Source organism: Equus caballus, chromosome 13 (assembly GCF_041296265.1).
Source record: "Equus caballus isolate H_3958 breed thoroughbred chromosome 13, TB-T2T, whole genome shotgun sequence".
In the NCBI taxonomy this organism is placed as follows: Eukaryota; Metazoa; Chordata; class Mammalia; order Perissodactyla; family Equidae; genus Equus; species Equus caballus.
Genome location: NC_091696.1, coordinates 509,413 through 533,610, shown reverse-complemented (window position 1 = coordinate 533,610; position 24,198 = coordinate 509,413). Strand labels below are relative to the sequence as shown.

At 52.8% G+C, this 24,198-nt stretch overlaps 1 long non-coding RNA gene across 1 annotated transcript; it reads right to left on the bottom strand.

Annotated features, from left to right (window-relative positions):
- Positions 1-1,366: 1,366 nt before the first annotated feature.
- LOC138916961 (uncharacterized) lies at positions 1,367-4,157 on the bottom strand. The gene is made up of 3 exons (XR_011424231.1): positions 4,015-4,157; positions 2,056-3,393; positions 1,367-1,556 (listed from the first exon to the last, which is right to left on the bottom strand). It is a non-coding gene; the product is annotated as an uncharacterized lncRNA (long non-coding RNA).
- Between the last annotated feature and the right edge of the window lie 20,041 nt (positions 4,158-24,198).

Genomic DNA, 24,198 nt, shown 5'->3' with positions numbered 1-24,198 from the left:
GGCCTGGCTTTCAGGAGAGCCCTCGGTTCCCGCGGAGCCCATCTCGCGGCCCTGCTCTGGGCACCTCTCCCCCGAGCCCGCCCCAATACCTCTGAGGTCTGGAGAGCCCCTTGTGTCCCCCCAGGTCTAGGCAGCCCACCCTCCCGGCCCCACGGAGGCCTGGTGCTTGCAGACATGGACACCTCCTCCTGTGCAACTTCGCCCCTCCTGTGCTGCCCCCAACCCAGAAGCTCTGCCCCACCTTCTCTGCTCCTGGGTTCTGGCTGGTTGACACCTAGACCCCTCGGTTCTCCCTGGAACAGCTCGGCACTTGTGGAGGGTTCGGCCCTTTACTGTCTCTTTCCAATTTCCTAACTCTCCTTCCAGGTAGATAAGGAAGCTGTTATCGGCCTCCTTTACAGAAGAGGAAATGAGGCTCCAAGGGGCTGGAGGGCTGGGTGAGGTCAGAGAAGAGGCAAAAGATTCCAGTCGAGCCATATCTCAAAACCAAGTCCACTGTTCCTTCCAGCCTGCCACGGGTGCTGCCCGCTCTAGGGACGACTTCCACCCCTGCAAAGAAAAAAAAAAAAAGTGGCAGGGGTCATTTTAATGAAAACGTATTTGTTAACAGTAACGGCAGCGGATCAACGCCGTTTTGGCTCAGTGTCTATGAGGGGTTCAGAGCCATCCTTTCCGCTTCTCTTAGGTTATGAGCTCACAGCACAAGGGCCGTGTCTTTCGGTGAGATTAGAGAAAGTCTCATCCTTGGTATAGATTCTACAGATGCTTTTGCATAAGGAGGAGCAGGTGTTTCAACTGAAACCGTGGCAAAAGAGGCAGGAGAGAAGGTTTTTTTTTTCAGTGTTGCCCCTGGGGGTGGAGGCAGATTGAGGCAAAGATCTGGGTGAGGGGCTGGCCCGGTGGCGCAACAGTCAAGTTCGCATGTTCTGCGTCTCCGTGGCCAGCGGTTCACAGGTGCGGACATGGCACCACTTGGCACACCATGCTGTGGTAGGCGTTCCACATATAAAGTAGAGGAAGATGGGCATGGATGTTAGCTCTGGGCCAGTCTTCCTCAGCAAAAAGAGAAGGATTGGCGGTAGTTAGCTCATGGTTAATCTTCCTCAAAAAAAAAAAAAAGATCTGGGTGAATGAATTCTAGACCTGCATTGTCCACAGTAGCTACCAGCCACTGTGACTATGAGCCCTGGAAATACAGCCAGCCCGAACTGAGATGTGCTGTGTGCGTACAAAACACACACAGAATGCTGAAGACTAAGTGTGAAAAAGGAAGAAGGTAAAATATCTCCTTAATATTTTAAAGTATTGCTTACGTATTAAATTACAATGTTTGGATGTATTGATTAAATAAAATACATTATCAAGGTTCATGTTTCTCTTTGCTTTTTTAACGCGGCTGCTAGAAAATGTTAAGATTTCACGGGCGCCTCCCGTGATATTTCACGTGGACAGCTGCGTAGATGTTCGTGGAGTCTTCTGGACCAGGACCCCACGGCGAAGACAGATCACAGAATCAATCTTCTTCCTCCCAATAATTACGACATGACCAAGGACACCTAAAAAAAAAAAAATAGTTTACCAGCAACAACAAACAAGGAAGGATGCAGACCCACAGGCCATAAGGCCCAAGGAGGAGACAAGCTTCTGCTGGGGCTCAGGGGCCCCCCGGGAGGTGCCAGATAATGAAAGGAAGTTGGCAAAATCCTAAGGGTCCTTACGAATGACCCCCACCCGCCAGTTTTCAGAGGAACAGCTGAGGGTAAGTGGGCTCGGAAAAGCCTTTGAGACAGAAGCTCTGACTGCTCACCTTGGGACTATGATGGAGCCAAGGCAAGGCCAAGGCCACCCCCACACCGCACAGCGCCCGCCCTCTCCCTATTGACTCAAGACCGTATCTACTCCCACCCCTAGCTAGGAATTCCGCCTCTCAGCCTCCAAAAGCTGAGCAGAGCCCCCGAGGGTGCACCATTTGGGCCTCTAGGCAGAGGAGGGGGGAGTCAAGGAGGAAGAGGGGAAAACATCCTGGCAGAAAACAGACGGACGCTGAGAACTCACCTGCAAAGGAGAAAAGGAGGCAGACAGGATGGTGTGGGGGAGCCAGAAGCATGAAACTGCGCCCCGCCAGCCCGCACACTTGGTGAGGGAAGAAACCCACAACCCATCTGTCTCTTCCTCCCGCGGCAGTGACATCATCCAGAAGACACCAGACCAGGGACCCCTCGCTGCGTTCCTCCCTCCTGGACCCGCGTCCACCTGGACCGGCTTCCGTCTAGTTTGTGCGGACATTTCTCTTAGGTGTAGTTCTTCGGTTTCATTATCTGTGCCTCTCTTTTCTCTCAAGAATAGTTTAGCTATATGAGTTTTGATTTTTCTTTTTATTTTTTTTTTTGAGAGCATTCGCTTTGATGGTCTTTAAATTGCTGTTAAAACCTTAAATTCAATCTATCGTTTGTACTATCAAATCTATTTGGGGGAAAAGATTTTGACCGATGGTTGTGCCAGCTCTGTACCCAGAGCCCACTGCCCCGGGGTCCTCACTTGAGAAGATGGACATCCACGTGCTAGGACCTCGGGCCACCGGTGCTGGCCTCCACCCTCTCACGCTGGAGGGCTGGCACAGCCCATGAGGCCTGTGTCCAAGGAGCCCGTCACTGGAGGGACAAGGAGAGGCAGGCAGGTGGATCTGGGGCTCCGTGCCTGGGAGCCTCCCCTCCAAGCCTGGGTCTCTGTTCCTCTGCCTGGGGGGCTAATAGCCTGGCGGGACGCTGGGTGACACATAGCACTTCCACAGCATCTGTCCCCTAGGTCCCCCATCTTCCCGCTGACCAGTATGGAGCAGTATGGAGTATTGGTTGGAACCAATTGGTTGGAACACTTGGGAAACTGAGGCAGAGGCTGCCCCAGCAGTCCGGCTGGCGTGGAGCCGGCAGGCAGCCAGTCCGCAGCCTGATGCAGCAGTTCCATCGCCTGCCCGCGTCTCAGGGCCGTGGGCACCTGTCGGCTCAGCTCCCAGGAGAGAGGAGTAGTTTTCCTCCGTGCTCTCACACCTCCCGCTTGGCAGCAGGTTGTGTCTTTCTGTTGTAAACAGAACCTGACTCCCCAGAGAGGAGTAAGAAAGACCGGCTGAAACCCAAGAGCCAGCGGCTGTGAGCCTGTGGGGAGGGCACCCCAGCAGGCAGGCAGGAGGCTGGTGAAGGAGAAGTACCCAGAACAGCACCTCCGAGGCCCAGGAAACCCCTTTCTCTTAAGGAGACGAGTCGACTTCCTCATGTGCTGCTTGCTTCTGGTTCCTCCTTTGTGGGGGGAGGGGGGAGCACCCACAGCGGCAATGCGGTTGGACCCTGCGGCTCCCAGGTCCTGGTGCGGTTTCACGGCTCGTGACTGCAGGAAGTCCTAAAAGGAACGTGACGGAGAGCTGGGGCAGTCCCTGCTCCGGCCAGCCTTTCCAAAATCCGGAATCCAAAGACCCATACAGGGATGTGCTCACCGTTGACGAGGGGTCTGTCTCTGGTTCACTTCCCCGCCCCCCATCCCTGGAAACAACAGTCAGGCTGTGGGAGCTTTGTGAGGATTGGGGCTTCCAGATGGCCCACGTTAAGTGGTGGGACCCAAACAGGCTTTAGGGGAGGGTCCTTCCTTGTCCCAGGAGCTTCTGGTGGCTCCTGGCATTCCCTGGCTGGTGGCTGCCTCACCCATCTCTGCCTCTGTCTTCACCTGGTCCTCCCCTTGTGTCTCCACGTGTCTCCCTCCTGTAAGGCCACTTGTCATTGGATTTAGGGCCCACCCTAATCCAGGATGACCTCACCTCAGGATCCTTACCTTAATTAGATCTGCAAAGACCCTTATTCCAAACGAGGTCACATTCGAGCTTACAGGCAGACACGTATTAGGCATTACTATTCACCCCACTACAGTTGTTCAGCAAACCTGCTGAGGGACATCCTGCCCCCTAATCCTTCACCAAGCAAAATAGTTTGCATCCTAAAGACCAAAAAACCATCCCAAATCTCCTACCTGTGCACCCATTTCTCTCCTTGAGAGAATTGTCTGTGCTCTCCCCCCCCACCGTCTCGTCGCCTCTCATTCTCTCTTGAACCCCTCCTCACCACGCCACCGAAGTCACTCTTGCCGAGGACACCAGCAACCTCCGGGTCACTAAAGCCAGTGGTCAGTTCGGGCCTCATTGTGACCCGTCAGCGTTTCACCCGGTGACCACGCGCTCCGCCTCGACGCCCCTCCTCTCTCAGCTCTGGGCCCCTCTCTGGATCTGTGCCCGTCCTGAGGCTCCTCCCCAGCCTCCTTGGCTGGTTCTTCCTCATGCCTCTGACCTTTAGACATTGAAGAGTTCGGGGCTCATCTTTATGTCTTATTTCTGTCTACACGCTTTCAACACCCGTCGTAAGCCGATGACGCCCAAACTCCATCTCTAGATGGGAGCCATCCCTGAGCTCCAGGTGCTGAGGACCTGCTGCCCACTCCCCACCTCCTCTTGGGTGCCTCAGAGGCAGCTCCAATTTAACACCTCAGAATGGAATTCCAAACTCACCCCAGCTGCTCCTTGAGCCTCCCTCAGGCCAAAGGCAACCTGCTCCTTCCAGTTCCTTGAGCCAGAAGCCTGGAGCTACGCCTGACTCCTCCCTCTGTCTCCATCAGAGATGCTGTGGCTCCATCGTTACAGCAGATCCAGAATCGGAGCATGGCCATGCCCTCTGCGCCGGGACCCTGAGCCACGCCCACCAGTCTTTGCTCGGATGACCTGATCTCCTTGCTCCCACCTTTGGCCCCCAGACCCTTCTCGGTCATGTGACTTCTCCATCCGCAACCTCCAGTGGCTTCTGGGTCACTTGGAGGAGAAACCCAAGTCCCTGCCGTGACCTTGAGTGATCCTCACCCCCTTCTAAATTTGTTTTCTCTTTTTTTTTTTTTTTGAGGAAGATTAGCGCTGAGCTAACTGCTGCCAATCCTCCTCTTTTTGCTGAGGAAGACTGGCCCTGAGCTCACATCCATGCCCATCTTCCTCTACTTTATATGTGGGACACCCGCCACAACATGGCGTGCCAAGCAGTGCCATGTCCGCACCCGGGGTCCGAACCAGCGAACCCTGGGGCCGCCAAAGCGGAACGTGCGAACTTAACCACTGCGCCACCGGGCCAGCCCCCTGTTGTCTTTTAATTGGGGTGAAATTCACATAACATAAAATTAACCTTTTTGTGAGAAAGTAAGATGGAGCAGCCAATGTGGAAAACAGTTTGAAGGTTCTTCAAAAAATTAAGCATAGGGGCTGGCCCCGTGGCCGAGTGGTTAAGTCCGTGCACTCTGGTTTAGCGGCTCAGGGTTTCACTGGTTCAGATCCTGGGTGCGGACATGGCACCGCTCATCAGGCCATGCTAAGGTGGCGTGCCATATAGCACAACCAGAGGCCCTCATAACTAGAATATACATCTATGTACCAGGGGGCTTTGGAGAGAAGAAAAAGGAAAAAAAAAGAAGAAGAAGATTGGCAACAGATGTTAGCGCAGATGCCAATGTTTTTAAAAAAAAAATTAAACACAGAATCACCATGTGACTCAGCAATTCCTCTGGGGTTATAGACCCAAGAGAACTGAAAGCAGGACCTCCAGGAGACACTTGCACACCCATGTCCACAGCAGCATGGTTCACAATAGCCAACGGGTGGAAGCAACCCAAGTGTCCATTGACGGATGATGGATGAAGGAAATGTGGTCCATGCGTACAATGCGATAGTACTCATCCTTAAAAAGGAAGGAGACTCTGACACCTGCTACAACGTGGATGAACCTGGAGGACGTTGTGCTCAGCAAAACAACTCAGACACCAAAAAGACAAATACTGTGGGAGTCCACTCATATGAGGGCCCTGGAGTCGTCAAATGCACAGAGACAGAAAGCAGGACAGTGGGCGCCAGGCCCTGGGGAGCGGGAGGGGGAGTCAGGGTTTAATGGGACAGAGTTTCAGTTCGGGAAGATGAACAAGTCCTGGAAATGGGTGGTGAATGTGCTTAATGCCCCTGAATGGCACACTGAAAATGGTTAAGATGGGACGTTCTACGTCATGTGTATTTTACCAGAATATTCTGGGCCCTCTGAGCAGCCCCCCAGCTTTCTCCTGAAGATGAAATCCTCTTACTGGTTGTAAGATCCACCTGCCAGAGGGCTTTCACCTGTTCAGAAGGAAAAGGGCAGCTTGAAGACAGTGACCCGGGAGCTAGACGGGTGAGAACGAAGGCTGCTCCTCCGTTTGGGGGGAGCGTCCTCCAGGGGCCTGGGCCAAGGACACCAACAAGGAGGGACCATGAGGTGGTCCTGGCCAGCCAGGGAGAAGCCTGGAGGAGAAGAAAATGGAAGCAAATGGGGTCCAGGAAAGCTGAGTTTCTGGGCAAAGCTGCTGGGAGCTAGTCTTGAGTAGAGATTTAAGGGGGTGCCTCCAGTCAGGGGCTCAGGGTGCTAATGGGAGAAGTGGATGTAACAGCCATGTTTACGTTTTTATTAGCTTTCCATTCACATTTCCATTTCACAAGCAAGACGGATTTGTTGTAGAAAAAAAACATGAAAAAATAAACAGTGTGAAGGGGAAGAAAACCTAACGCCACTTTGAAACATCACTATAGTGACCCGCAAACCACAATTTTTTTTATACAAACAGTTCCTATTTCAGAGCGTTATCTGACATGCTTCTTTTTTTAGACAAAATGGCATTACAGCACACATTTTCTTTTGTGACCTGCCTCTCTCGTCGTCTAAATGGATTTTCCTCCTCGTGTTTCGTTCTGGCCCTAGATGCCCCAGGCCGGAATGGGTGCCTGCAGCTACGTCCAGGCCTTCTGCGCTGTGAACCGTGCTTGAGAAACATCGCCGAATGCCCGCCTTGGCTCTCTTGTCCTCGTATTTCCTGAAAGTATATTCCTGGAAATGGGGTCGCTGGGCCAAAGGGAAGTGATATTTTTGGGGCTTCTGTCTTCCAGAAAGGCTGTGAGCCGAGGAAACTGCCGCCCTCCGGAAAACAGGGAGCCGGGCAGAGTTGCTCAGCTGTCGGGGGCCTCCCCACTCTGTAAGCTCTTGATGGTGGGGACGTTTGGTGCCGTGAAATTAAACCACTTTTGCGTTTAACTTCAAGGATCGTCTGTAAGGCTACTGACGGTCGCTGGCAGAACGGCTCCCATGTGAGCCCGGTGTCTCAGGAGGTGTGCAGCCTGCAAGTAACTGCTGTGAGCTGAAGACGACAGGACAGAGGCCACACAGACGATTCGCGTGCACCAAACGGGGCCCCAGACCCGCACAAGGCCCCAGCGGTGCAAATCGGGGAGCAGTGGGCGGCCTAGGGTGCACGTGTGCCGGGAGCCCGGGGGTGCAGCAGCCTTGGACCTAAGTGTTCACTTTGTAGACGTGATGATGGATTCGCAGTTGTGCGAGAGCCAAAAGCACCAGGACTCTATGCTCAGTTTCACGTTCGTACGTATTTAAGGAACTTTATAGTTAAAACAGTTTAAACACCCAGAGGGGGTCCGTGCAGGTGATTTTCACTCGAGGGGGCCCCTGAGGCAGCTGTAATGTGAGGAAACCGGGCGGGGTCTCTGGCGGGGCCTCTTGGGAGGGCCGCCTCAGAGCCCCCACGAGGCCTGCTTCTCTGGGTGTTCAAGCTGGTGGCCTCCAACCCCACCGTCCCCGGCCACTTTGCGGCTGGGCTTGTAGCAGCACTGTTCAGCCCAGCGACTTACATTGGAACAGAAGGTGGGGCCCCGGCTCTGGCCACCTGCCCTCCCAAGTTAGCTCCCAGCAACAGTAGCCTCTGGGCTTGGGCAGTGGCGTGATGTTGGCCCCCTCCTTCCCAGAGGGGCAACCCAGACACCCCACCGCCAGACCCCTGCCCTCTGTGCTGGGGCTGCAGGTGCACCTGAGCTCCCAGGACGGGTGTAGGGGACCGACGCTGAGACCACCAGCGGGGGACACAGCCGGGTCAGACCTCCCTGGGAACACAGTGACACGATGTGACGTCATCCCCCACGTGTGCTGTCACTCTAACACGAAAATGAAAGGAGGTGTTTCTTTGAAATCACGTGTTACTCTGTTAGTTACTTTTCTGTTACATAAACGCTGTTATTTAAACAAAGCAACCGCAGGACTAGTTAACAGCTCAATGAGTCGGAACGAATAGTAGGAATCACCGGGAAAAGAACATTTGTCTAATGTTCTTTTTTTTTTTTTTTTTTGAGGAAGATTAGCCCTGAGCTAACATCTGCCACCAATTCTCCTATTTTTGCTGAGGGAGGCTGGCCCTGAGCTAACATCCATGCCTATCTTCCTCTACTTTATATGTGGGATGCCTACCACAGCATGGCGTGACAAGCGGTGCCATGTCTGCACCCGGGATCCGAACTGGCAAACCCTGGGCTGCTGAAGCGGAACTGTGCCACTGGGCCAGCCCCTAACGTTTTGTCTTTTGATACAGCAAATTATCTCACCTTTTTAAAACTTCTTTTGTGGATATTTAAATTTTGGAGGCTACGTTGTGTGTATTCTGAAGACACATAAACGTAAACCTTCCCGTTTAATTGAAGGTTTTGTTGAGATAACTGCAGATTCCCGCGCAGTTGTAAGAAACCATGCGCCATTTCCCCAGCGGTGACGTTCTGCAAAGCTGTCGCAGGCAAGTGCAACCGGGATGCTGACCTTGATGCACAGGCTTGATGTCACACAGGCTCCCTGAGTCTAAAATGTTCATTTTTAAACACTCTGAAGCAAATTGCAAGTCCCCAAAAGTTAAATCTCTTTCTCAAGGAAGTGGTTTTAAAGCACAGAGGTAATTGAAACTTGAAATCAAAGCTGGATCTCAAATACGAGAGAGTTTTAGTAAAGGAACGAGGCAGTCACGTTAAACTTTGCTGTCCTTTTCTGTTGATCATCTTTCGGGTCTGAGGCAGTCCTGCTGTCGTCAAGCGAGTTTGTTTTTTTCCCTGTACAAGTTATTGTCACAAGTTGCCCAGAGCATCAAACAACTCAGGGGCAGTCAATTCATCTACTTGCAGTCTCTTCAAAGATCATCCAGCAGTTTTAGAAAAACGGCATATAAATTTCTATTTTCTATAATCGCTTTCTCCACTCCTATCCTTGATGTCTTTCCAAATTAGAAAAAGGACAGTCCTCTGGTCCCATACTTTGAAAAATACGGGTTTACAACAGGCCAACAGTGTAACATCTTTTCTACGACGGCAACAATGACAGATTATCTCCTAGGAACTGTGGAAAGGAGGCTTTCTCCTTCCGTTTCCATAAAGCCAAAAACCTCCTTGTTTCTGCACGTTTTGAGGAAACTAAAAAGCGACCCAAACTTTCCTTGTGAAAACCCCAGCGTCGCAGGAAAGCAAAGCTCACCTTTATCAGCAGAGTTGTGTACGAGGTGTGAAGGACAGTTAGCAGGTAAGGTCTTCCTATTTTCTTGGTAATAAGATAATCGACTGAATGGAATTTGTCAGAATTTGCTTTTGCACTGACACCAAATCTGCAAACAGATGAGCAAAGTCTGGTTTATATTTGAACAAGACATCCACAATCTTCTGTTTCAGGTTTTCTGCGGTTTCCTTAAATCTTCGGAGAAACCACGAAGACGATTTGAAACTCCTTTTTTCAGATCAAAGTCTCTGAGGGCTGGACGAGCCCTGCTCCGTGGCTGGGCGTGAGCATCACTCGATAGATAGAAAGCATGGTCGTTGCTCACACCGGAACGAATGGGTTCTGCGCTGTTGGGGTAGACAACGCCTCTTATCAAAATTCCCTCTGTTGTTCACGCGCACCCCTTATCAAAATGTTAGTTCCTCTTTAGTTAGTTATTGTCACTTTACTGGGGGGCACTTTAACGGGGGACACACGCGTGTTCATTAGCGTGGTGTGCCCGAGCTTGTTCAGTATTCGTGACCGGATATCGGTGGCTTTTGGTGAGACAAAAAAGTCAGGACCGGTGTAGCAGAACATTCCTGTCACACTGGGGACTTGAGTTCAGTCCCCCCACGTGGCTTCCTCCCTTGCCCCTCACACCCAAGCCCACTGTCTTCCTCAAGTTGCGCAGGACGCTCTGCTCTGGTTACTTATCTCCCTCAGCCAGCTGTGTGTGTCCCTCCCTCTGTCATAAAGCTAACAGTCGTTTATCTTTTTTCTTCGGTGACATGTGGGTCACGCTGGCATTGGTATTGTCATTGTTCTAGTTCTCATGATCTGAACTCTTAGAAAATGTGGCCACAATATTCCCCACGTGAAAAATTAAACCAGCACCATCCCGATGCAAAGCACAGGAAGTGAGCCCACAGGCAGAGTCACGATGGACCGCTGATGCTCATGATGGACCGCTGACCCTCACGATGGACCATTGATGCTCATGATAGACTGCTGATGCTCACGATGGACCATTGATGCTCATGATGGACTGCTGATGCTCATGACGGACCGCTGATGCTCACGATGGACCATTGATGCTCATGATAGACTGCTGATGCTCACGATGGACCATTGATGCTCATGATGGACTGCTGATGCTCACGATGGACCACTGATGCTCATGATGGACTGCTGATGCTCACGATGGACCACTGATGCTCATGATGGACTGCTGATGCTCACGATGGACCATTGATGCTCATGATGGACTGCTGATGCTCATGACGGACCGCTGATGCTCACGATGGACCATTGATGCTCATGATGGACCGCTGACCCTCACGATGGACCATTGATGCTCATGATAGACTGCTGATGCTCACGATGGACCATTGATGCTCATGATGGACCATTGATGCTCATGATGGACTGCTGATGCTCACGATGGACCATTGATGCTCATGATGGACTGCTGATGCTCACGATGGACCATTGATGCTCATGATGGACTGCTGATGCTCACGATGGACCATTGATGCTCATGATGGACTGCTGATGCTCATGACGGACCGCTGATGCTCACGATGGACTGCTGATGCTCATGACGGACCGCTGATGCTCACGATGGACCATTGATGCTCATGATGGACCACTGATGCTCATGATGGACTGCTGATGCTCACGATGGACCATTGATGCTCATGATGGACTGCTGATGCTCACGATGGACCATTGATGCTCATGATGGACTGCTGATGCTCATGACGGACCGCTGATGCTCACGATGGACCATTGATGCTCATGATGGACTGCTGATGCTCACGATGGACCACTGATGCTCACGATGGACCATTGATGCTCATGATGGACTGCTGATGCTCACGATGGACCATTGATGCTCACGACGGACTGCTGATGCTCATGACGGACCGCTGATGCTCACGATGGACCGCTGATGCTCACGACGAATGACTGATGGTCACGATGACAGCACACTTGAGTGGCTCCCGCTGTTGGCGTGTCTCGGAGCTACAGAACAGCGAAGACCCACTACTGTGAACCACACGTCAGGGCTGCCAGCACCAGCAGAGGGAGATCTCATGGCAGTAACTATGGAGGGCAGATAATCTGGGCAGCAACCATTGGACACTAAAAACTGGTGCTTTTAGATCCTATTTTTTAGGCATTTTGTATTTTTCCTCAGCCTTCCACACCCACCACGGAAAACCAGCGCTTTTTGTATCCTCTCAATGGGTTTCCTGGGACACAGGACTTTCAGAGCCAGAAGCCGGCTGATCCCAAGTAAATCAGGGCGGGGACCGTCCTGCCAGTCATCATGGACATGTACTGTGTGCGTGAAACAGACATCGGGCACTGAAGACTCAGTACGAAGGAAAGAATGTAAACCATCACAATATATTTTATATTGTTTAGATAGTGAGATTATTTTTTTATGTAGTGGGTGAAATAAAATATATCCTCCAAACAAATTTCAACTTTTTCTTTTTCTTTTTTAAAGCAGTCATTAGAAAAGTCTAGATTCCGTGTGTGTTGGCATTGCATTTCTCTTGGACATGGCGTACTGGACTCCGAGCTCCCCAGAGGCAGGAGTGGGGTCTGTGGGGCCATCAGTGGCTCCCCGGTGCCAGCACAGGGCCTGGCCCGTATGTGCTCCATAGATCCTCCGTAAATTCTGTAGAATGGATGGACTCTAGGTCTGTTAGTTTGGATGGACGCCAACCCCTTTGAAAACATTATGTCAGGAAATATTAAAAAAATTTTTTTTGAGAGGCCAGACCGGTGGCGCAGAGGTCAAGTGCTCACGTTCTGCTTTCGCGGCCTGGAGTTTGCCGGTTCGGATCCCAGATGTGGACATGGCACCGCTTGGCAAGCCATTCTGTGGTAGGCATCCCACATATAAAATAGAGGAAGATGGGCATGGATGTGAGCTCAGGGCCAGTCTTCCTCACCAAAAAGAGGAGGATTGGCAGCAGTTAGCTCAGGGCTAATCTTCCTCAAAAACAAAAATTTTTTTTTTTGATAAAAAGTTTTATATCAGCTTTTGCCCCAAGTGCCAGGCTTGTTCCTCAGTCTCGTCCCAGAGGGAGGAGCCACGGGGCGGCCAGCACAGCTGCTCCCCTTCCATCAGGACACGCTCTCCTTGCACAGAAATCCGTCAACAATTGTGGAAGACGGTTTGTTTACACTTTTTGTAGCTCTTCATCAGGCTTTCATGTCATGTACAAAAATTTGTTATAGGGCCAGCCCCGGGGGCCTACTGGTTAAGTTCAGCATGCTCCGCTTCGGCGGCCCAGGTTCGCTTCCCGGGCGCAGACCTACACCCCTCGTCTGTCAGTGGCCGTGCTATGGTGGCAGCTCACACTCAAAATGAAGAGGAAGATTGACAGCAAATGTTAGCTCAGGGCAAATCTTCCTCAGAAAAAAAAGAAAGAAAGAAATTTGTCATAGAACAAGCAACGTGATCCACAGAGAAAACCTGCATTTTAACCCAAATCTGTGAGACTTGAGGCAGGAGGAGAGGGCTGCTGGGAGATCAGGTGCCCCGTCTGGCTGGGAACGTGACCATGTTCTGTTCTCTCCCTCGCGTGTTTAAAGGACCTCGGTGGTCACATGAACGACCTTAGACAAAGAGGCCGTACGTCCCTGGCACAGAGAATTGACGGGTCATTCTGGAACAACCCCCATGAACGGCTGGCCCAGGAGCCGAGCGATGTCCCAGTAAAATGTTCGATGCTAACTCTTCTCAAACCAAAATCGTTATCTTTGGAGACGTTCTCCAGAATCCAGGGATTCCTAGAATTAAGCGCCTCATCCATAGAAATTGATTGCTCCAGTTATCGGCAGTCCTTTTGCAGGGCATTCACCCTGGAAGCTGCCCGGGGTTGCTCTGGGCTCCAGGCTGGGTGGTCCAGACTGTTTACTGTTTGCTTTGGTCGTAAAACTCATTTACAGAGCTCTGCCTGTCGCGGGCTGGCATCCGCTGGGCTCTGAGCTGCACGCAATCCCACGGAACCCTCACAACGAGGGCACCGAGGCAGAGACGAACTGCCCAAGTTCACACTGCAGGCCTGTGGCAGATTGAACGCGTGAATCCAGACCCGGTGACTCCACAGCCTGAGGCTTCAGCCACTATGAAAACTGCCACACGTGTAACCAAAGTGTTCAGAAGGCATATGAAAGTATTTAAAAAATTTAAAGAGAAACATAGATCCTTTTAATCCCATCACCTGGAGGTAACTTTTTTTTTTTTTTTTGCTGAGGAAGATTGGCCTTGGGCTAACATCCATGCCCATCTTCCTCTATTTTGTATGTTGGATGCCTGCCATGGCATTGCTTGATGAGCGGTGCATAGGTCTGCACCCGGGACCTGAACCTGTGAACCCTGGGCCGCTGAAGCGGAACGTGTGCACTTAACCATTACACCACGGGGCCGGCTCCTGAAGGTAACTATTATAAACATTTTTATGTCTGTCCTGTCACTTTTCTATGTACATATACGTATATTTTTATAAAAGTGGATACTGCATGTGCTAGTTTATAACCTGCTCCCTGTTCCTCACAGCACATGTGGACACTCTCCCGCGTCCATCGGCAGAAATTGAGATCCCAGGGCCAGAGGAAGGACTGAGCTCAGGCGATTTCTTCCCTTCTCACCAATGGCCTCATCGAAGTGATGTGTGGAAAGAAAGGAAAGAAAGGAGGCGGGGAGGCCAGCCTGGTGGCGCAGCAGTTAAGTGCACACATTCTACTTTGGCGGCCCGGGGTTCACCGGTTCGGATCCCAGGTCTGGACATGGCACCGCTTGGCAAGCCATGCTGGGGTAGGCATCCCCCATATAAAGTAGAGGAACACGGGCATGGATGTTAGCTCAGGGCCAGTCTTCCTCAGCAAAAAAGAGGAGGATTGGCAGCAGTTAGCTCAGGGCTAATCTTCCTCAAGAAAAAAAAAGAAAAGAGGCCTGGGGTGGAGAGGGAGCGGCATCAGGAGAGGAGAGATTACAACATATTCGGGGAGGGAGGGAGGGAGGGAAGCAGTGCCAGCTGTGGGTGGAGGAAGCAGCGTCCCAGAATAGGCAGGCGGGGGGGCTGGACGGATGCGGGGGGCTCCTCTTTCCTGCGGTCTCAGAGGCTCCGTCCACAGGTCCGGGGGCGGGGCTGGCACCGTGGGGATTAACTGAAGCTCTGGTTGGAACAACCGCTCCAGCCGGCCCGGCTGCCTCGGACACCCAGGCCACAGAGGAACTGGTGGCTGGCGTGGCCGGATCTCTGTTCTCCAAAGAAATGGAGCGGAGGGCTTGGGAGCAGTTTAGACTGGGTTTGGGTTTCCCGAGAAATCCCCTGGTCAGTGCGGCCCCTGGTCCCCAATGGCTCCTCCCTGTCCGTCCCTCATAAGCACAGCAGACGGCTGGTAAACCCTGTCCTTGGCCACAAAGCTCCCGCCGACCTCTCTGTTTAGGTCCGTCAAGGAAAGCGAGTTGCCTGGAATAATCATGAGTTCTGGCCACACCACGTGATGGGAAAGACTCAGGGCAAGTGGAGCCCTCTCTCCTGCATTTCTGGTGGGAATGGCAAGTGTTACAGTCACTTTGGAAAACAGATGAGCCACTTCTTACGTGGTGAAACACACACTTACCACGCGACCCAGCTGTTCCACTCTCGGGGGTTTGCCCAAGCGAAACGTAAGCGTTATGTCCGCGCAAAGACTCGTACGTGAATGTTTACAGCAGCGTTCTTCAAAACCGGACTGGAAAAACCCAAATGTCCCTCAACTCGTGGACAGTTCAAAAATCGCAGGGCCAGCCCTGAAGGCCTCGTGGTTAAAAGTGGGTGTTCTCACTGCTTTGGCGGCCCGGGTTTGTTTCCTCCTCATCAAACCACACCACCTGCCTGTCAGTAGCCATGCTGTGAGAAGAACTAGAAGGACTTACAACTAGGATATAGAACCATGCACTGGGGCTTTGGGAATTAAAAAAAAAGGGGGAAGATTGGCCACAGATGTTTGCTCAGGGCAAATCTTTCCCAGCAAAAAAAAAAAAAAAAAAAAAAAAAAGTGGTATATCCACACAATGGAATACTACTCAGCAATAAAAATGGAATGAACCATGGATATAGGCAAGAACACGGGTAAGTCTCAGAAACATCGTCCTGAGCACGACAGTCTAGAGAAGACAGCTGTGATCTGAGCGACAGAAGACAGGTGAGTCATTGCCCAGGGCCTGGGAAAAATCTGGGATCTAGAAATCTATGCCCCAATACGAGGGCAAATTAAAGGCCTTTTCAGACAGGCAAAGACACCCCTTTCTGAGGACGTGTGTGTAATATCAGCAAACGAAGAAGGAAACCAGGAACAGGGCGAGCTCGAGCCCAGGTGAGCAGTTGGACCAGTCTGGAGGGCCGTGGGGTGACGTCCACACTGACGGCTGGGCAGCAGCTCAGACAGCACAGAGGCTGGAGGGCTCTGAGACAGACAACTACACGGAAAAAAGTGAGCCTTCTGGGCAAGATCTAGCACGAGAGCCTGGGTCCGTGTGAGGATATAGTGAAGGTGCACTCTTCTTTTGTCAAAAAAAAAAAAAGAAAAGAAAAGAAAAGAAAAAGAAAGGCAATTACAAACTCAAGAAATAAAACAAAAAGCTGTAAGTGAAAGTTGTGGCCTAAACGTGAAGCAAAGCCAATGGTGGCCTTATGTTGAGCAATTCATGGAGTACCATCATTTTCTTGGGCACAAAGAGAGGAAAAGCCGGGCCCAACGGGCCGTTCAATGAACAAAACACATACGGCCATCATCGGAAAATACTGCTGATTGATTTCTAGCCTTTGGAATCCATCCACAAGCAAAGCACGAAGAAGTAAATATTTTCAGTCTGTTCTAACTATAAACGGCAACTTTGACAAGCTGGCTGTCTGGGGGTCTCTTCTCTGAGGGCACTAACCCCATTCATGAGGGCTCCACCCTCATCCCCTAACGACCCCACAAAGGCTCCCACCTCTGAATACCATCACCCTGGGAATTAGGTTCCAATATGAATTTGGGGGCGACACGAATATTCAGTCCATGACGAATACTGTCAACAAAAGTACGGACTTTATTCCGATTCCGCGTTTTCCCACTAACATCGTTTTCCCCATCCGGGCCAGGCTGGGATCCCGAATTGCCCCGAGCTGTCCATCGCTCAGCAATGTTGTAGAACGTCCTTGTCTGGGTTTGTCTGATGTTCCCCCATGATCAGATTGAGGTTCTGCGTTTGTGGCAAGAAAACCCCAGAAGCATGTCGTGTGCGTCTCAGTGCATCGTATCAGGGGGCCAGGCTGTCGTTCCGTCTCACTCCTCGAACACTCGGTTAAGGTGTGTTGGTTCAGTTTCTCCGCTACGGAGTTACGATCCGTCTGCTGGTAATTAATAACTGTCTTGGGGGAGATATTCGAAGCCACGCAATAATCTGCCTCCAAACTTTCGCCCACGAACCCTAGCGTCCTTCGGTAGATCTCGCGGGCGACGATTATTGCCGTGGCGTTTGCCCAACGTTGACTTTCTCTTTCCCTCGTTCCCAGCACGTCTGTTAATTGAATATTTCTGTAAGGCAGAGCCGTCCTCTCTCCCCGACTTCTTTATTCTTTCTCCATCTCACTGTGGACCCGTGGATTTGTACGTTATCCTGTAAGTTAGGATCCAAGAGTACTGTTACTGATTTCGCTGCTCATATTGTTGCGGCTTGGGCCATCAGGAGCTCCTTCGGGGTGGCCCCCGAGCCTGTCTGCAGGTCCCCATCCTTTCTTGAGCGCTTGCCTACTTTGTGGCACTGCAGGACCCTCCAGGCTCATCTTGGATTTCCCCGCCCCGGCCCTGGAATCAGCCACTTCCTTCATCTGTACGTGTTGGCGGACTTGGAGCACTTTTTCCACCAGGAAAGGAGGGTGTGGTGAAGGCGGAAGGGCCGTGCTCCCGCCCTCATCTCCCAGCCGGGGTCCCAGACACGGGTTCTCCCCCAGCTCCGAGGTCTTCCCTGCAGGAAGGGTGTGACGAGCCGCAGGTGGGTGGCCTCTTTGTGGTCCTCGTGCGGGCTCCCTGGGGGCAGTGTCTGGGGCGCGGAGCTTGTCCTCAGAGCTGCAGGGTGGGGACTCAGAGCCTCGCTAGAAGAGGACGGTCTCATCGCCAACAGCGCAGCTGCAGTCCCTCAGCCCAACTCCCCCTCCTCCCCACTCACGTGCACCTGCTCCCCTCCCAAATCTCTGGGGAAGGGGGGACGGTGGGAAGCGAACCCCAGTCAGAGGGACGGGAGTCTCATTCCTAGTGGCTCAAACACTTTCTCTTATTTAGACACGAGCTTAGGATTTTAAAATTTTAATTTCTCCAGGTCATTCTGACCCGTATGTGTCTCTGTTTCAAGTCTGTGTTTTTACTTTGCAAGTAACAGAATGCTCAGCTCAAACCAGCTTAAGCAATACAGGTTTCAGTGACTCAAGTCACTGCAGAGACCTGGGTGGACTGCAGGTACCACGTGATCAGGGTTCAGCCTCCATTTCTGGGAGAGAGAGAGAAGGGGAGAATGACCTTTTCTCTTTCACGCATCATCAAAACAACAGCAAACAAACAGCTCATGCCCTGATGGGACGACCTGCCACTCAGAACCGGAAACGCCAGTGGCCCGGAAGCCTGCGACACTCCCGACCCGCCTACACTGGCGCCTGGAAGGGAATCCCGGGGCACTGCCACGTGACCGGGCTCGGCCAATCGGGGCCGCCGACTCTGCCTCCAGAACGCGGTGCTGAAGGCGCTCCTGCGCATGCCCGGCCTACGTGCGCTGGTGCCTCCCATTGGCCGAGCCAGCTCACGTGGCCGCACCCCGCCGCAAGGGCGGCTGGGAGGACGTCTCGGGCTGTCGGCGTCGTGAGGCTCGGCCGCTGCGGGTGTGGGGCCGCACGGAGGCGGCGCGGTGCTGACCCGTCCTGAAGTGGGGGTGGGGGGGACGGGCGACAGGGGTTGGCGGATGTCACAGTGGCGCTTTCTCTCCGTGTGGCCGCCGGTGCAGGGGCTGCTCGGTTTCCTGGGCGCTGAGTGGCAGTTCACTGGGTGGGCCGGGCAGCAGAGACTGCAGACCCCTGACCCTGTGACCTCTGACCTTGGGACCGTGGACGCCAGGGCCCCTGACTCTGGGACTCTTGGACCCCTGACTCCAGGTATCCCTGATCCCTGGGACCCCTGACTCTGGGTATCCCTGACCCCGGGACCCCTGGGACACCTGACGCTGGGACCCTTGGACCCCTGGGACCCCTGACTCCGGGTATCCCTGACCCCTGATTCTGGGTATCCTGACCCCTGGACCCTGGGACCCCTTTCGCTGGGACTCTTGGACCCCTGACTCCAGGGATCCCTGACCTCTGGGACCCCTGATCCCTGGGACGCCTGACCCTGGGTATCCCTGACCCCTGGGACCCCTGACTCCGGGTATCCCTGACTCCAGGTATCTCTGACCCCTGGAAACCCTGACTCCAGGTATCCGATTTGACCCCTGGGACGCCTGACCCCGGGTATCCCTGACTCTGGGTATCCCTGACCCCTGGGACCCCTGACGATGGGACCCTTGGACCCCTGGCCTCACTGGGCCGGGAGGGAGGCCTGGCAAGACCTGTAGGCTCCTGTCCCTCGGCTGCCCCGGAACAAAGATCCCAAGCGCCTGCTGCGTCGTTTGGGGACGCGAGTTGCCACGTGACACGGGAAGGGCACGTGGGTGGGAGAGAAGCTGCAGGTCACCGAGCTGTCAGAAGATCCGGTTTGTCCCGCAGGAGTCTGACTCTCCACGTCGGCCGTCCTTCATCCCGGCTTTGCTGCTTTGTCCTCAGGGGCCTCAGGTTGTGTGTGAAATGTCTCCAGTTGTGTCTCGCGAGTGAAGGGGGAGCTGTCGTCCCACCACGGAGACGGAAGCCCCTTCTCCCGGGCAAGTGGACTCTGCCCAGGAGGGTCGTTTCCTGCAGCCTTACCTGCGCAGCCGTGCCGGGAGCAGGACTGTGTGCGCCTGTGTTAGGACCAGACGCCCCCTGCGTGGACACAGAGCCCGGAGGCATTGATCCCGAGCACGAAGATCTCAAGTGCCCGTAATTAGGAGGCTGTGAAAGAGCGCGCCTGGTCTGCGCCAAACCCGGGTCCCCCACCTTCCTTCCCAAGGCCGCTGTTCTGCCCCCTACATTTACCATCGTCCCCACCTCTCTTTGCTCCGTCTCAGTCCAACCTGTCAGCTGCCTTTGAAGAACGGAAATAAGGAAACCCACATAAAGTCCTAGAGGGTGGAGGTGCTGGCACGTGGGCCACGGAGCAAGCCTACTTGGGCTTCTAAGTAGAGTCTGTGTCTGCAGTTCCCGCCTGTTGCCAGCCAGCAGCGGGCGCTGCTCGTCTCTCCAAGTTCCACCTTCCAGGACATTAAGAAAACCCCGCGCAGACGCCTGAGAAGAGGAGCAGGTGCTTTCGCCCTTGGGACAGGTTCCGGGCCTCGTGTCCCGGCAGCCTCTGAAGCCATCGTTTGCTTCTAAGACGAGTCACAGGAAAGAGGCTCAGACCCCTGGGGTTCAAGGTCAAGGACGTGCCCAGGTCCAAGCAGAGAGGCTGAGGGGGTCATGCATAAGTGGAGGCTGCAGTCTCCCTCCTGAGATACCAGTTGTCCTCGACGGCACTGCCTGTGGCCTCTTAAAATGGTATTAAAATGGTAACTGACTCAAGTCTGGAAAACGGGAAAAAGGAAAGCCATCCACAGCCCACCACCCTGAGCAGCGTGCAGTGATTGCTTCTCTCCTGTCTCACGTCACGTGGGGGATGTCTGGATGACCCTGGCTGTTCAGAGAATCCTGGAGAATGGGGAAAAGCCAGGAAGAAAGATTGGTCTTTAGAGAAAGTTTAATTCTCCAGGCTGATCGTCAGGCAACTGGTAGTGGGCAGGCAAGCCTTTGGCAAGAGGACACCACACTCCCTGCTCCTGCCTGGAGGAGGCGGCCTCTGGGAGCACTTACTATTAGCCTTGGCCTTCCAAGCTCAGCCAGAGGCTGGTTTTTAGAGTTTTAATACCTGCAATTATGAAATAGTTCACACAAAATTCACACACATGCAAGTAGACAGAAGGGTATAGCAGGCTTCTCGATACCCATCGCTGGTTCGATGATTAAGAAAGATGGGGGGGACAGCTTTGCCTGTTCTCTGTTCCACAGAGAGGAAGCCGCATGGCCCGCGCCCCTTACGGCCGGCCTCTTTGATTCCGCCTGCGTCTGAGAGCCATCCCTGAGGCCGTGTGCGTTGGTCATTCGCTCCTTTTCACGGCCGTGGGGTATCCTGTGGCCTGGATTTGCTGCAGGTCGCTGACCCAGTCGTAAATGTGGATGGACATTCGGGTTATTTCCAGTTTGGGGCTGGACTCAAGCTGCTAGGAACACTTGGGTACGAGTCTGTGCCTTTTCATTTCTCAGCAACTTCTTGATCAACCTTTGCTGTGACCTCCTGAGCCTCCTCCCCTGGAACAGAGCCCTGCGGTCCATGCAGAAGCAGCGGGTGTGCTGACTCGGGCTCCGAGCATCACCATTGTCAGCTGGGTTTCTGACTTACGAGTCACTCTCAGCCGAGTTGTGTTTTTGAGTAGGTAATACACGCACAAGAAAGTGAATTCAAAAGTGAATTCAAAGGTACCAAACAGTGTAGGCCGACCTGCCCCTCCTGTCTTCAGCCATATGGCTCCCCTCCCCGGAGGCCACCACTCTTACCCGTTTCTTTTGTAGCCTTCTGGGAATATTTTATGCGTACAAAAGCAAATGGGAAGTTCCCTCACTCCGCCTGTTGTGTGTGGTGCCTTCTCTACGCAGTTGTTGTTCTTGTTTTTACGACTCTTAGTGTCTTTTAGAGGTTATTCCACGCCGGCAAGTACAGGGCTGCCCTGGCTGTTAAAAGGGAGATTTTACCTTAAACCCACTCACCCTAGAGGCATCTCATGTTGTCATTCAGGTCACAGAAAGGAGATTTTAAAAGGAAGTAGAACTTGCCTTTGAACCGTGGTGCTGGGAGCGGCAAATAGATGAATTACCTTTATGAAAATAACTCTTTGAGCTTCTTAAAATTCAGGAAGTGAAACCATGGGTTATGCAAAGATTTCTTAGATACGGCACCAAAAGTACAATCCATAAAAGAATCGATAAATTAGATTTCTTTCAAAACTAAAAACTTCCGTTCTTCAAAAGACATTGTGAAAGCATGAAAAGACAAGCTCCAGACTGAGAGAAAATGTTTGCAAATCATATCTATGATAAAGCACTTGTATCCAGAATATATGAAGAATTCTCATATTCAATAAGAAAACAACCCAATTTTTTAAAAAAATGGGAGACTTGAAGATATGTCACCAGTGAAGATACACAGATGGCAAATAGGAACATGACAAGAGGCTCGACAGCATTAGACGTTAAGGAAATGCAAATTAAAGCCATATGGAGATACCACCACGTACCTGTTAGATGGCTACAATTAAAAAGGCTGATGTCTCCAATGCTGGCAGAACGGGAGGGTCTGGAACTGGCATGCAGTGCTGGTGGGAAGATAAGATGGAACCACCAGTTTCGATAATAGTTTGGCAGTTACTCAAAGTCTTAAATATACATCTACCATGATTGCCATTCCACTCCTGGGTGTTTCCCCAAGAGAAATGAAAGCGTGCATCCACACAGAGCCTTGTACACGAGTGTTCTCAGAAGCTTTATTTGTAATAGCCAAAAACCCGAAAGAAACACACATCAAAATTGTGTTGTAGCCACACAGTGGAATATTACTCAGCAATGAAAAGGAATGAACTACCAGCAGACATTACATCACGGATGGATCTCAAAATAATTACGCCGATTGAAAGAAGCAAGATCGACACACAAAAAAGTACATACCGTATAAATCCATTTGCAGATAATTCTAAAGTGTGCATACTCCTGTGTGGTGACTGAAAGCAGGTCAGTGTTGCCTGGAGACGGGCTGCGAGGGGGAGGCTGGGGGAGGGAGCAGGAGGGCAGAATTGCTGAGGGGCAGGAGAGGACTTTCGGGAGAGACAAGAGGTTCGCTGTCTTGTGGTGGTGGTGGTCCCGTGGCTGTGTCCACGTGTCAAAACGTAGCAAACTGCCCACTCAGCATGTGCAGTTAATTGTAGTCAAGTATAGCTCAACAGAGCAGTGAAGACAGCCGTCAATCATTCCATCAGGGACTACAGACATGTCAAACACGACCTATAATTCTACCCCGAGCTGTCCCGCCAAGAGTGATGGAGCACGCTCACACGGTGTGAGAGCTCAGCGCAGTTTTAGTCACGATGGCCCCGGACTGCACCACCTGAATGTCCACCCGCAGGGGGACGGGGAACAGCAGAGTGCATATTTGTGGCAGAGGCCGTAGGGTCCACAAAGCCTAACGTATTTACTCCCCGGCCCTTTGCAGAAAGAGACTGCTGACCCCTGGACAGTGAATGGACGGACAACCTCAACAGTGTCACGCTGAGAGAAAAAAGCCGGACACACAAGACCACATGTGATCATGTGAAACCATTTATGTGAAACATTTAGAAGAGACGAGACTTTAGAGATGGGCAGGTCGGTGTTGGCCGGGGCTGGGCTGGGGGCAGGGACTGACTGCAGGTGGGCCGAGGGAGCCCCGGGGTGATGGGAGCACGGGCTAAAACCCACCCACCCAAGCACTCGCCAGGGGAATTTCACGGTGTGTGAATTCCAGCTCGATAAAGCTGAGAACCTCAGGGACAGCATTTTTACATCCCTCATCTCTGCCGCCTGGCACATGGGGGTCAGGGCTCCAGGAATATTTGCTGATTGAATTGAGTGAGGAGAGGACAAGAGCCTGCAAAGCTAAGTGGCGAGGGACCTGTTGCTTGTCAGCAGGAGTGTTGAGATTACCACCTTTCGTGGGCCAGGTTTTCACGTCTCTCTGGACACACACACCTGTTAACGCTGCGCCAGGGGGCTGCCTCTGACTGTTTCCCCTGAAAGATGGACAGGAGCAAAAGTGCCGCCATTTCTGTGGTGGCCAGTGCGGCAGCAGGGCTGGACAGCCACAGGTGTCGGCACCCCCCACACCTGCCTCGCGCTGGAGGAGGTGAGTGTGTTCCTCAGCACACTGTCCTCTCGGCCGAGCTCTCTGACCTTTACTCTTGGTTCCTGGGACACTTAACGGCTGACCAGAGAGCAGATGGGCCTTCTTGCTGGAGGTGAAAATGCGTGGCGCCCAGGGCAGGTCCCCGCGCTTTGGCGGCATCGGTTTCTCCTGGAGGGCTGATCCCTCTTGATTCCGGAGAGGTGGCCCGAGGCCTGACAGTGTGCATTTCTACCAGGGTTCCAGGTGATGCCGAAGAGGACAGGGTGGAGAAGGCAGAGGGCAAGGGCCATCAGGGGCCTGTGGAAGAGCACCCCGAGGGCAGCCGACGTCCCTGCGGCCATTGAAGACGTCGGCCCCAGAACCTGGGCTCAGAGAGCAGCCACATCAGGGGCTCTGAGGGGACGGCCCCCTGCGGCCTAGGCTGCAGGGACCCAAGCTGTGTGCAGATTCAGGCCCCCACCCAGCCTCTCCGGGGGCCCTGCTGCCTGTCCTCACTTGTGTGGGGCTCCTGCCACCTGGTGTCCAGAGAGGGCACTACAATGAGCAGCCAGCCCCCCACAGTGCAGAGGCCCAGAAGGCCTGGGGCTGGGGTCACCCGGAGGTTAGATCTAAGGAAGAAGGAGCCACTTCTCAAAATGTGCATTAATTACCGAAACACAAAGACAGGCATACAAAATAA